This window comes from Mauremys reevesii, unplaced genomic scaffold (assembly GCF_016161935.1).
Source record: "Mauremys reevesii isolate NIE-2019 unplaced genomic scaffold, ASM1616193v1 Contig4, whole genome shotgun sequence".
NCBI lineage: Eukaryota > Metazoa > Chordata > Testudines > Geoemydidae > Mauremys > Mauremys reevesii.
In genome coordinates, this window is record NW_024100851.1 from 997618 (window position 1) to 1011418 (window position 13801).

The 13801-nt window shown below is 48.3% G+C and overlaps 5 non-coding genes across 5 annotated transcripts; 2 read left to right on the plus strand and 3 right to left on the minus strand.

Moving 5' to 3' along the window:
• Window positions 1–2708: 2708 nt before the first annotated feature.
• TRNAT-AGU lies at window positions 2709–2782 on the plus strand. Its single transcript has one exon. It is a non-coding gene; the product is annotated as a tRNA-Thr (tRNA).
• A 705-nt stretch (window positions 2783–3487) lies between these two features.
• Window positions 3488–3560, minus strand: TRNAK-UUU. Its single transcript has one exon. It is a non-coding gene; the product is annotated as a tRNA-Lys (tRNA).
• A 1224-nt stretch (window positions 3561–4784) lies between these two features.
• On the minus strand, window positions 4785–4856 carry TRNAA-UGC. Its single transcript has one exon. It is a non-coding gene; the product is annotated as a tRNA-Ala (tRNA).
• A 7212-nt stretch (window positions 4857–12068) lies between these two features.
• On the minus strand, window positions 12069–12140 carry TRNAC-GCA. Its single transcript has one exon. It is a non-coding gene; the product is annotated as a tRNA-Cys (tRNA).
• Window positions 12141–13519: 1379 nt separating this feature from the next.
• Window positions 13520–13601, plus strand: TRNAS-AGA. The gene has a single exon. It is a non-coding gene; the product is annotated as a tRNA-Ser (tRNA).
• Window positions 13602–13801: the final 200 nt, after the last annotated feature.

Here is a 13801-nt window from a genome sequence, read left to right on the forward strand (position 1 = left end):
TGTCCTTGGGACAAAGAAAGCAAAAACCACATGGCAAGAGACTATAAAAGGCTGATGCCTCATCTCCATCTTGTCTTCAATCCTGCTTCATACCTCTGGAGGGACTTTGCTACAAACTGAAGCTCTGTACAAAGGACTGAATGACCCATCCCAGGTGTGGATGTACTCCAGAGACTTCATTTCAACCTGCAGTTTATTCCATCACTGCTACAAGCCGGAACCAAGGACTTTGCCATTACTGGATGTGAAGGGTTCAAATCCATGTGCAGTTTATATAACAACCTGGTCTATGGATTGTGCCAGCTCTTTTCCAGAGCCAAAGTCCAGAGTATGGTCAAGGGACCAGAGGCCTAGCAAATAGTGATCAGCGAAGAGAAAGCTGGGTAAACAGAAAGCCTTGCTTGCTAAGATAGGCCTGGTCAGCAAATTGCCAGGTGTTGGAGCTAAGAAGTAAATAATTGTGTCTTATTCAGAGTTGCAAATTGAGCAAAGAATCCCTTTTCCTTTTCTGTTAGTCTCTTCTGTAGAGAGGTGTTCTTCCCACAGATCCAATCTTGAGTTTATGAGAAGTAGGCACATGTCAGTATAAGATATGGCATCTTTCCACTTCCCTCCCAAGAGACCAATGCCTTGCCTTTAGACACACAGAAAACAATCTTTATTGCCATATGCTTTCACTGGTTCTTTGCTTTAACCCCTAGGAATGTACCTGTTGGACAATCAAAAGAGTTGCTCCTTTCCTATGGACCTCAAATCAGAATTTCAACATAGATATTTTATACTACTCACATTTTATCAAATTATTCATTAAATGTTAACTTGCTAACTTGAGACCATGGGTGGAGACATTATGTAACCTGTTAACCATTGGCTACTGTGCTATCTTGTCTTGGTGCTGAACCTATCCTGGGGTGTTGAACTGCCTACCCCGTCACTTTACCCTGCCCATGGAAAATCTATATATTCTATTGTAATCAATTGACTGACAGTGTCTATGAGCCTAATACGCAAGGTGACACTCCGCCAGCGCTGTGTGTAATAAACTCCTATTCTTGACCTCTACACTGTGTAGATTATGTCCCTCACAGACACCTGCTGAATAAAGAGGAGATTCAGCATGCAGCACCCAGTGGTGCCTGGCTGAATGCGTCTCCTCTCCCTGCAGCTTGGTGATCTTTTGAGGAAATGGAGAAGATTGCCTCTACCTAGCTGTACATTGCTTGCAAAAGAAACAGGTCTTTTTGGTGACAAGTGTTGAAAGGAGCCATTAGACGAATGTGGAGACAAGAAAACATCCCCTAACTGAACTTGCATCTGTGGATGCTGAAGCCACAACACAGAGTGCTAAACGCTATATGACCACAGCTGGTGTCAGAAGAGTCTCTACCAAAGCCTTTTTCCACCAGCAGGGGCCTCTCTGTGCACAGAACTCCTGGTAGTGTGATGGCTGCAGGCAGTGGAGAACTCTATTTTGGCATCTCTTTGTCGATGAACATCTGCAGTGGCTGTTAAAAGGCCTCTGGATAGTGGTCTTTGGGAAGAGCTGGCTGAAGAGCCTTCCTAGTAACCAGGAAATCCTGGCTTGGCCTGACAGTTCTTCCTTGCTGAACCTAATGTCTCTGTTGGCTCCTTTTTTGTATCTCTTTTCATAAAAAGAAAAGACCTGTCAGCAGAATCCTTCTAAGTAGTGGTTCAAGACAGAGAGAGCCTTCCTTGCGGCTAAGTCTTGGTGCCATGGGGCATGTCTCACCACTGCAGTGCCTCCTGTTGGCCATCCTGGCAGTTAGCTCTGGTCCCCTGGTGCGCCTTCATCTAGTGGCGTCTGGCTGCCATCTGTTCTATCATTCGGACCCATGTCGCTCTCAGGACTTCAAAGTCCTCTTATGGACACAGCCCTCTGGCTGTGCCCCACTCAGGTCTCTCCCCCCTTCCAGGGGGCAGCCGTCCTCTACCCAGACACTTGCCTCAGTGGCCAGCTGCAGTCCAGGGTGTAGCCACCTGTGTCAGCAGCGACTGAGGCAAAAGGGGTGCACCTCCAACCCCCGCCATCTGTTTCTCTGGACCACTTCCCCACAGACCTAGCACCTTCCTCCGCCTTTGTATCAGGGCCTCAGTCTGGCAGTAGTCGGCCAGGAGGTCACTCATGCTCCCCTTACCCACCCAGCACTACTCTGATCATGGTGCCCTCCCTTCTCCGTCCTTCAGGGCAGCCAATCCTCCCTCCTCAAACTCCAAGGAGTGACTAACTCTTGCTGTGCTGAGCAGCCCTTTATATACGGGCTGCTCCAGCAAGCCTTCTCCTGATTGGCTCTCCCAATAAGCCCTTTCCTGATAGGCTGGGTTCTGCACAGCCTCTGCAAGGCTGCCTTAATCTTTCTTCTGCTTGTTTGGGCCAGCCACCCCACCACACTTGGAAAGCGGCAAATGAGAAATCTAGAGCTGAAGGAAAGGTGACCATGACTCAGAACTGAGCCGAGGTTGCTGCGACTGAAACACAGAGCACTAACCACTATATGATCACAGTGGCTGGTGGGAGAAGCACATGTTAGAAGCCCTCTGTCAACTCAGCTGTGGCTTGCTGTGCACGGAGAGCCAGACACCTCAAGGTCTGCAAGTCTTGAGGGAAATGGGGAACGTCTGTACTTTGGAATTTGCAGGTGTTATCCTGAACCATCAAATGGAACAGATGTAAACACTTTTGCAAGGCAGGCACCATGGCTTAGCTGGCTAAAGCACCTGTCTAGTAAACAGGAGATCCTGGGTTCAACTCCCAGTGGTGCCTTGTTGCATGGCTTTTGTTTCCTCTGCTCACATTTTCCTGTGTCTTTCTAGGAAACAGAAGAGACCTCCCTTGGTATCCAAGTAATTGATTGCTAAGGAAAAGGCTTCTTTGGAGAGAAGCATTGGAAAGAATCAAATCACAAGCCTGGAGTTGATGAAAAGGCTGCTGTGACTGGCATTGGCATGGCGGTTGCTTCGACTGCAATTGCTGCAACATGAGAGCCTGTGCCACACGTCCTTGTGATTTGCTGGGGATGTCCACACACAGAGGTTCCGCCGAAGTCGCAGGACCAGCGGACCCTTCGCAGGCATGCCGCCGAAGGCAGCCTGCCTGCCGCCCTTGCGGCGACCGGCAGAGCACCCCCCGCGGCTTGATGTCCCAAGCACGCACTTGGTGTGCTGGGCCCTGGAGCCACCCCTGTCTGTGGGGCCAATTTTTTCTGGCAGGGAGGACTCAGTGGGAAGATGCCTCTCTGGCCAGCCCTGCATTTGCTCAGAAAGTCAGCACCCAGCACTTTGCTGCAGGCCCAGAGGCCTTTCTTCCTCCAGACTGTGAGGCCAGTGGACAGGTGAGGCAGTAGCACCTTCAGTCCCAGGCAGTAAAGGGCCCTTCCTAGGAAAGGCCATGTCCTGAAAAGGAAAGACAAAAGTCAAGGAGAGTCCTCCTGAAACTCTCTAGGGAAGTCACAGAGGGAAACTGTTTCTTTGCCTGACCAGGGACTCAAACCCTGGACCCTCAGATTAAAAGTCTGATGCTCTCCCAACTGAGCTAGCCAGGCTCACATTTAAAAAAAAAAAAGCAAATTTCGTGCAGAAGAGAAACTAGTCAAGAAAAATGAGGGCAGGAAACAATACAGAAAACCTGCTACTCTCGTTCTCTTAGCAGTCCTAGCCCCAGCCTGCTCCTCCATCTGGAGCCCTGAGGCCATATTCTTTTTTTCATTAAATATCAAATCCAGGAGAAAACACAGTTCTACAAAGCAAAACAAAATCACAAACAGAAATGTCATTGGAAATACAGAAATAAAAAAGGAAAATTCAATTCCCATCACTTTATCATATCTGGGCCATTCCTGTATCGAGAGCACCCGCGAAGGTCCCTGTGTGCTTACGAGAAACCTGGAGGAACTCATACCACAGCCTGAACATGAAACTCAACTGCTCCCGGGTGCCGCAGTAAAACCCTTTCCCTGCTGTGACCTTGCACTCCATAGGATTTTATAAAAATATGCTAATGAGTGTGAATATAAAGTGACTGGACTATGCTTCATGCCAAAGGTCTCTTGTAAGGTATCATTACAAAGCTTATAATCTACTGAGTGTGTTCATCCTATTTGTATGAACCGATCATTCTTGGATCTGAAACTAGAAATATGAACTATAACTCTGAGGTCCTGTGGTAATGATGCAAAGTGTGGGCCATTAATAGTGGTTTGGACTCTTGATGGCTCCCATTAACCAGGACAATTGACTGGAGATGGCTCTGTCCTGCACCATCTGTGAGTCAGGCCAGGAAGAATGAAGGCTTGGGGGGTCTCACAGGACATGTGCCCATGTCCCCTGGTACAGGAATCCATCTTAAACCTGGGGCTCTTCCTCAGGAGAGAGAGAAAAAATTCCTGCCTTGTACCAAAGCTGTATAAGGGGGTTGAACTGAACAAACATGGCTGCAGTCATGAGACATCCCCTAGCTACCACCTGAACTGGAACAAGGACTATACCAGGAGAAAAGATTGGGCCCAGACAAGAAATAAGTCTAGTCTTTGCAGATGGGACCTTTCCCTCCAGTGCTGGAGGATTCACCCTTCTCATCTACCCTTGTCCCAAGCAGCACAGCAGGTGGGAATCTTAAATGTACAGAGGAGACTTACGAGCAGAAACCACTCCAGACCTTCCATGCAATTGGCACTTGACCCTCACTGAGCAGGATTGAAATTCCTGCAGGGAGACTGCTGGGCCACATCCCCTCTGGGCATGAGCAAAGCAGCAGGGTGAAAAGAACTTGGAGATGCTGGGGATTGAACCCAGGACCTCATACATGCAAAGCATGTGCTCTTCCACTGAGCTACATCCCCAGATGGGGGCATATGTGCTAGAGGTTACACTCAGAGCCCTCTTGTTTCCAGAGCGCCTAGTGGCCTAAGAGCCGCATAGGGGACACATTCCCTGCTCTGAGTCCAAATCTGCTGTCCTGGAGGCTGCTGGTTCTTAGGGGTCACTTTGCAGCAGGGCCAGATTCTATATGTGGGGCAGAGAGAGTGGGTGCCCTGGACTCAGGGTGCAGAGATACACTCAGCCCTCTCCCCAGCATTGGGTGGGGGGTGCTGCCACCCCCTGCTGGAAGGTAATGTGTTGGGGGGGGGGGCGCTGTGAGTCGCTCAACACCTGACACTGGTGGCAGAAGTGCTGTGGGGAGCTCCAGGTGTTTCTAGGATCTGCTCTTTCCACCTGCCTGTGAAGTCCAACTTTCTCCTGCACATTCACTGTGGTGCAATTGGGTCACTGTTTCCATGGCTGCACAGCAAAGAATCGCTCCCAGTTTCCCTTCTATCTGCGGCAGGATTAGCCTGTGTCAGTGGTTAATGAGGTGGCTCTTGTTGATCATTGTGATTAATTCCCCACCTTGACAATACACACCGTCCCTTTCCTATGCAGATTCCCAGCACCTCAGTGATCCTGGTAGCAGGGGTTGAGTCCTGAGACTTTCACGGTTCTTTCCCCCTCCACCTGGAGTGAACTCAGCTTTTCCCCCATCCCAGACAATCCATGAAATAACAACAGGGGCATAAAGACAAGGGTAGGGAACATCTCACGGCCAGGGCTGGATGTGTCCAGGGCCCCCTGCTTGTCCATTGTTTCCATGGAATTTGGCCCCCTGCTTTGCACAAGGGACAGAGAAAGATCTTGCTGTTCCTGTGTCTGTGCAAGGAAAATTGTGCTTCCCTAGGAAAGAGAGGCGGGAAATGGCCCCATGGTGGGACGATATCCTCAGGATTAAGAGCGGAGGACTCAGGCTGAGAACTGATTTAACCCCACTCATCTGGGATTTAACAAATTCTCTTCCATGGAGACACTGGGAACTTGTGACATTGATCCAGACTCTGGGGGTTCGGGCTGCTTTAACTCTTGGCAAAAACATGAACTTGATTCCACAAAGAGAGAGACGAGAAGCCTGAGGCTGACTTTAGTTCCAGGCTGGGGTCTCCTGAATGGTGGGAAACATCCTTGGCTGCTACCCAGGGACAGCAGCTACTGGTGACATACCAGGGCTGGGATGTGAGGGGAATGTTACATGGACTTTATCATACAGGCCCCATCCTGCTTCTCAGAGCCCACAGGCGAGAATCTAGAGAAGGACAAGTCATTTCTCAGCTGAATTCTCAGGAGAAGCCGGTAGCCGTCCTTGACCAGAGACCCAGGGGAGCAACCACGGCAGTTCTGCGGAGAGCTCTGGCTGCCAGGGGATCCAGCTAGGAGAGGGAGTGCTGGGGGCTCTGGAGGGCCAGACCAGTGGGGCTGTCTCAGGGGTCAGAGGTGGCTTTGCCAGTGGGGAGGCGCTAGTTCACATGTTGGTGGGGTGGTGAAGCAGGGACTACAGGATGTGAGGCTGGTGAAAATGAAACTGCACAAAAAACCCTCCCCCTTTGCTCCAGCTAAAGGCCCTACTTTGGCCTCTCCCCTTTCATAAAAATCTCCATATCTACCTTGGCCTCAGAACCCCCCTTTCTCCCATGGGTATTTTCATGGTTTCTTCCTTTTTTCATGGTCTCGTACAAATATTTTTGCCATCAAAATGATCAAGTAAATTTAAAATGAGAAAAACAATCAAACAACACATCTGTCTCTCCTTCACCAGACATGGTCTGTGTCTGAATTTGTCTACAGAACAGTCTAGGCAGGCAGAGTCACCCCTACATTGACTTCCCATCAGGCCCAGGACTTGCACCCAGCAGTTCTTGGGGCCGTGGGACAGAACTGAGCTTCACTGGCAGCAGTGAGGGAGGACGGTTGGGACTGAGCTGTCTGGGGAATATTTTAATCCTTATCTAATTTTCAGAGGATTCAGTCAATGCAGCTTCCACTTCTCCATCTCTCCCAAGGAAATGATGTTTCTGTGCAAAGTACCCAAACCTTTTAACAATAAGAAGTGAAATGAAATGGCCACATGATGGCAACAGAACCTAAGAAATTTGTTAGTCTCTACGGTGCCACTCGTACTCCTGTTCTTTTTGAGGATACAGACTAACACGGCTGCTCCTCTGAAACCGAAGAGATGAGAAGCCATGTTCTTGTTCAATGTGCATTGAAGCTGAAAAGGGAGATGTTTCCTCTTTGATTCCTAAGCCCCCAACTCTAATCCAGTAAACACCCCTTTCCTCCCACAGCCAGGACTAAAACCCAGGAGTCATAACTTGTAGCCCCCCTTAACCTTCTCTCTGTGAGGAAGAAGAAGCTCTGAGACCCCTGTGCTGTCCCCTTGCCACCCTGTCTGGGCTGCACTTGAAACCCAATGAGGTTTCCTTGGGGAGTTTTGAATCTTGCTCCCAGGAAGGGTGTAATTTTAGGAGCAGTTTCCAAATAGTGCAATTAACCAGCCAGAAGGGGCAGCAGGTATCGGTGTAGGAGCCATTGAAATAATCACAGCAAAGTAGTTCAGGGAAACTGTTATTAATGAAGTGTGAGTGAAAGGTGAGAATCTGATGGTGTCAGTGTCACACTAGAGGGCGCTGAGATGGTTTTAAATTTGTCATCCAAACCCAGCCACCACCTCGCACATGTTTTAACCTCTTCCTCTCTTACCGTTGCTCCTTATCAGGGAAGGGGAGAGAGCAAACGAGCAATAGAAACAGAGACCTAGTGACCGGAGCAAACATTTCTTTGCTCCTTGCTTGGCTCTGTCAGTTATTCGGGTACAAACTCACCCCCCACCCACGGTCTGGGCTGGGCTCAGTGGGCAGGAAGAGCTCAGCTGTCAGTGGGACTTGGGGAGCTCGGGACATTACTGGGAGCTGCTTGAACGTTTAGGTGAAAACCACCTAAACACGGACACAAGGTCTAGGCTGCAGTAACTCATCTTGCATCTGCAGCTGTTGAAGCTACAAGGCAGAGGACTAAGTACAACATTTAAACTGATGTTTGACCTCAGAGAATAAAACAAATGTGTCTGTGAAAAGAGGGGAGTCGAGTTCAATCCCTTGTCACCATCAATGTGCAAACCAGGAACCTGTTGCTTTGCATTCCTGATGTGTCGCCATCATGTGGCTATTCTCAGAGACTTTAAGGTCAGAAGGGACCATTATGATCATCTAGTCTGACCTCCTGCACAACGCAGGCCACAGAATCTCACCCACCCACTTCTATAACAAACCCCTGACCTATGTCGAGTAACCTATTCTGTCTCAGTCCCTTTAATTAAAAAAAATGTGTTTTTTTTCATAGAAACTATATTTTCCTTGTAGAGACTCAGGGGCAGATTAATCTACAAAGGGAAGGTGATTCCAAGGCAGTTCTGGAGGAGAAGGGAATGTTTTCAGCATCACTAAATTATTTTGTTGTGCCTCACAGAGAGAGAAAGAGAGAGAGAGAGAAAATAAACCTATTAATTTGAGCTACTGACACAGTTCACAGCATGAAATACAAAATTTTGTGTTCAATGAGTTGTGTTCATTTACATAATCTGAAAAATATGTATTGGGCAATGCATGAAAACCTCACTGCATTGAACAACCCACCTGATCTAGTCAATGTACTACAGAATATTTAAAGAAGTTAAGAAAGATGTGCTTATAAATTAACATGTGCCATTTACAGACGCACAAGACACAGAAGAAACTGAATTATTTGAGCTACTAAAATTTCCACTTTCTCACAGTATTTTAGTTCTCAAGGTTGTTTTAATTTGCTTATTTTTTTGGAACTAGAAATAGAGAAAGAGCACACTGAAGTCAGTGGAATTAGCGCAGTGAGGGATTTGTCTCATTATTTGTCACTAACAAAACCTTTGTTAACAGAGAGTTAACTTTGACTGTGACTATCTCTTACCTTCCAGAACTTCGAGTTCAGTAAAACTCAAACTCTGGAAAAACAGGGAATACAGAGTGAGGGTGCATGCCCAGATAACCTTAACTCTGCCCTCTAGAAGAGAATCCCTGATAGCATATGAGAACAAGGAAAGGTTTGGGGACAAATTACAGCTACTTCCCAAGAGATTGTTTCTTTTGTAATTAATTGACCCTGGCCCCATCCATTGATCCTGGCCTGGTGTCTGGCCATGGAATTTACTGTTTTTATCCCAGAATATTTGTAAAGCAGTTTCTTATTAAAAGCTCCTTTATTTTAGGTTATACAAACAGGTCACTTCCCAGCTATTTCAAGGAGATGGAATTTTCCTGACCCACAGGGAACTTAAACTAACATGCTCAAGATCACACATTCCTTAGGAGAAAAGGAAGGAGAAAAAAAACAACCCACCAAACCGTTGCTGTTTCTACCCAAATGATCAATGAGACCAGAAAGTGAGACTGTGCAATTAACTGTCTGGTACTACACTGACTCTGCAGTTACTTGGGTGCAGACACACCCAGCTCTACGGTTGGTAACGTACAGAGACTCTGCTGCTGCTCATGAACTAGCAGCACATGACCCCTGAACAGCTGCCATTCGAATGTATCTGAATTCACAAGGAACAACCATCTGTGTTAAAGGAAGGCTGCCATTTATTAGAGCCCCAGTTGATGCCGTGTGCACAAAGAGAGGATTGAATGTGTAACAGGGAGTTTGGTAAATCTTGGTTATTTTAGTTTTGTAACAGGCTCCTGTCCACCCCCAGTAGACTTTTCAGTCCCAATGGCAACTTACTTACCAAATGTAATACAGACTAGTCCATGCCTCCCAAGTGGATGTGGTTCTTGTTCTTCTGCACATTGTAGCCCATGGAGGCCAAGGACCTGCAAATGTGTCTTCATGTGCCTTTGTTTCATTGATGAAAACAAACCAAGACACTCAGAGGATTGAAAGTGATTTCTGCTGGGGGACGTTTGCTAGGTGTTTATGCATTTGCACAGGAAAACAGTAAGTGTGTCCATTCATTTCAGGAATCCCTATATAGTAGAGCTCCTGAGCATACTAGGCCTGGGCTACACTAGGCGTTTAAACCGGTTTTAGGAGCGTAAAACCGATTTAACGCCACACCCATCCACACTGAGAGGCCCTTTATATTGGTATAAAGGGCTCTTTAAACCGGTTTCTGTACTCCTCCCTAACGAGAGGAGTAGCGCTAGTATTGGAATTACCATATCGGATTAGGGTTAGTGTGGCCGCAGATTGAAGGTATTGGCCTCCGGGCGGTATCCCACAGTGCACCACTGACCACTCTGGACAGCAATCTGAACTCGGATGCAGTGGTCAGGTAAACAGGAAAAGCCCCGCGAACTTTTGAATATTTCCTGTTTGCCTAGCGTGGAGCTCAGATCAGAACGTGTGGCGATGCATTTAAAAATCAAAATAAAGAAAGAGCTCCCGCATGGACCATGCGGATGTGATCGCTGTAAGGGCAGGCAAATCCGTTCTATCAGCGCTCCGTTACAGAAGATGAAATTCAAAATCATTTTTAAAAAATCTCCAGACAGACGCCATAGCAGGGGCTCAGCGCACTGCTGCGTGACAAACGTAACGGAAAGCCAAAGAATCAAATGGACGCTCATGGACTGGAGGACTCAAGCTATCCCACAGTTCCTGCAGTCTCCGAAAAGTATTTGCATTCTTGGCTGAGCTCCAAATGCTTCTAGGGTCAAACACAGTGTCCGCGGTGGGTCAGGGCATAGCTCGACAATTTACGCACCCCCCCACCCACCCCCAGAAGTGAAAGGGAAAACAATCCTCTCTTGACTCTTTAACATGTCACCCTATCTTTACTGAATGCTGCAGATAGACCCGATGCTGCAGCACTCAACACCAACATCCTTGCTCCCCCCCGGCCATGGGTGGCTGATGGTGCAATACGACTGGTATCCGTCCTCGTCATCAGCCTATTGGCACATGGGGCAGTGCAAAAGGACTGGTAACCATGCAGACTAGCATCGGTGAGGTCTATCAAGGGTGCCTGGCCCTAATTTTTCCTGGTAGATGGTACAGTATGGCTGATAACCATCATCGTCATAGCAACAGGGGGCTGAGCTCTGTCAGCCCCCACCCTTCATGTGTAAAAAAAAGATTCAATTGTCTCTGGACTAGCAGAGGGATGCTGGGCTCCTCTCCTCCACACTCCTTACTGTCCTGTCTGGACTATCATAGCAGCTGGAGGCTGCCTTCCACTCATTTCTCACTAACGAGTCAGTGTGTCTAATTCCTGCATTCTTTATTACTTCATCACACAAGTTGGGGGACAATGCTACAGTAGCCCAGGAAGGCTGGGGGAAGAACGGAATCAACAGGTGGGGTTGTTGCAGGAGCACCCCCTGTGAATAGCATACAGCTCATAATTTCTGCAGGATCTGACACAGAGCAGCTGTGCTCTCTGGTTCTCTGATACAGCGGGTCTCTAGTACACTTACCCATATTCTAGGCAGGACTGATTCTATTTTTAGATACCAAAAAGGAGGGATTGACTCTGGGAGTCATTCCCAATTTTGGCTTTTGCACCCCTGGCTAAGAGCAGACAGGGGCACTTATGACAGCAGCAAATGGTGCAAAACGACTGGTAGCCATGCTCATCTTTTTACCAATTTATGGATTGGTAGATGGTGCAGTATGGCTGGTAACCATCTCTGCTGTTATGCAAAAGCAAAAGCATGCTGCTGTGTAGTGCTGCTGAATCGCCTCTGTCAGCGGCATCTAGTAGACATACGGTGACAGTCACAAAAGGCAAAACAGGCTCCATGATTGCCATGCTATGGCATCTGCCAGGGCAATCCAGGGAAAAAAGGCGCAAAATGCTTGTCTGCCGTTGCTTTCCCATAGGAAGGAGTGACTGATGACATTTACCCAGAACCACCCGCGACAATGATTTTTGCCCCATCAGGCACTGGGATCTCAACCTGGAAATTCCAAGGGGCAGGGAAGGCTGCAGGAACTATGGGATAGCTACCCACAGTACAACGCTCCAGAAGTCGATGCTAGCCTCAGACCATGGACGCACACCACCAATTTAATGTGTTTAGTGTGGCCGCACGCACTCGATTTTATACAATCTGTTTTACAAAACCAGTTTATGCAAATTTGGAATAGTCCCATAGTGTAGATGTACCCCTAGAAATGGAATTATTTTTATTGAAGAAACAAGCTTGATAAGGGGGCACTTGGATTTGAATCAAGGACCACTTGATCTGCAGTCAAACACTCTACCACTGAGCTATACCCCCAAGGCGTTTACAGAGGCAAGTCTGTGATCTTAAGGATTTTGAAGGATGGGCTCTGCCTCAGAGAGCTCCTTTTCTATTCCCAGACCACAGGGGTTTAAAAAATGGGGTTTGATTAAACTTTATATACACATGTAGACACCACAGCTTGCACACCCACCAGCATAGCTTCCCCCCACTGACATAGCTACCACCTCTCGGGGAGATGGGTTAACTGCACGGACGGGACAGCTCTCTCCCCTCCGCTTGGAGCAGCTTCATTATTTATGAATAGGTGGGAAATAACCTCCTGAATGGACAGGAACAAATGTATCAGATATTGCTGTGTCTGCATTCAATATGGGTAACTGGTCATATTGGGCTGGATTAGTAGGAGCGTTGCCAGCAGATCGAGGGAAGTGATTATTCCCCTCTAGTCAGCACTGCTGAGGCCACATCTGGAGCATTGCGTCCAGTTCCCCACATACACACACACACACTACAGAAACAAATTGGAGAGAGTCTAGGGGGCAGGGGACTTACGAGGAGAGGCTGAGGGCAGGGCCGCCCAGAGGGGGGCAGGTGGGGCAATTTGCCCCAGGCCCTGCAGGGCCCCCAGGAGAATACAGGATTCTATAGTATTGCAACTTTTTTTTATGGAAGGGGCCCCTGAAATTGTTTTGCCCCAGGCCCCCTGAATCCTGTGGGTGGCCCCTTCCCAGACCGTGGTGCTGTCCCCCCCCTCATTCTGCTCCCTCCGAGGCCCCACCTGTGCTCCGCCCTCACTCCCATTTGGCCACTTCCCACCCCTGCTCTTTGGCTGAGGCCTGCTGATCGCTCGCGCCTCTCCTCCCCCAAGGCCTCCTCGCGCCTCTCCACCCCCTACCCCAAGGTCTGCCTACTGCCCCCCCTCTCTGCCCCCTCCCCTGTGCATTGCCCACACCTCTCTGCCCCTCCCCTGAGACCTACCCTGTCCACCTCTTTCTTTGATCATCTCTTGTTATTCCTTGAAACATCAAGGATGGAATAAAAAGCGAGTTTACTCCAGGGTGAGGAAAGAAAGGAGCCATCAACCCCCTGGCAAAGCTCAGTGCCCCAGAGAAAACCTGCCCCCTGCTATCACAATCACTGATGTACTGGGGATATGACGGGAAAGGGACTGTCTGAATGATCGAGGCAGGAAATGGACAAAAATCTACAGCAACAACATTAACCACAAACACACTCTCCTCATGCTCCAGCCAGAAGGGAAAGGAGCAGGAATTCTTGCAGTTCAGCCATGGACACACTTACACAAGGGCACAGCAGTGTGTGTGTTGTGGAAGCTGGTCTGAGGAAACAACTGGAGTTGATCACTCAGTGAGAACAGAACTAGAGTGCAGTGAAAGCCACATACCAAGCAAGTAGTTGTGGCCGAGTGGTTATGGCGATGGACTAGAAATCCATTGGGGTCTCCCTGCGCAGGTTCAAATCCTGCCAACTACGCAAGAAGTTGTGGCTCTTCAGTTTCAATAGAGCTGGGTTTTGTCTCACTCTTCAGTTATGTCTACATGAAAGAGTAACGTGGCTTTAGTTAAAGTGTTTTAATTGAACAGTTGTTGCATGTCCACCCTATGCCCCTGTGTCACCAGAGCACATCCATGCTAGCATCTCTTGGATCGCCACAGAGAGCAGTGCATTGTGGG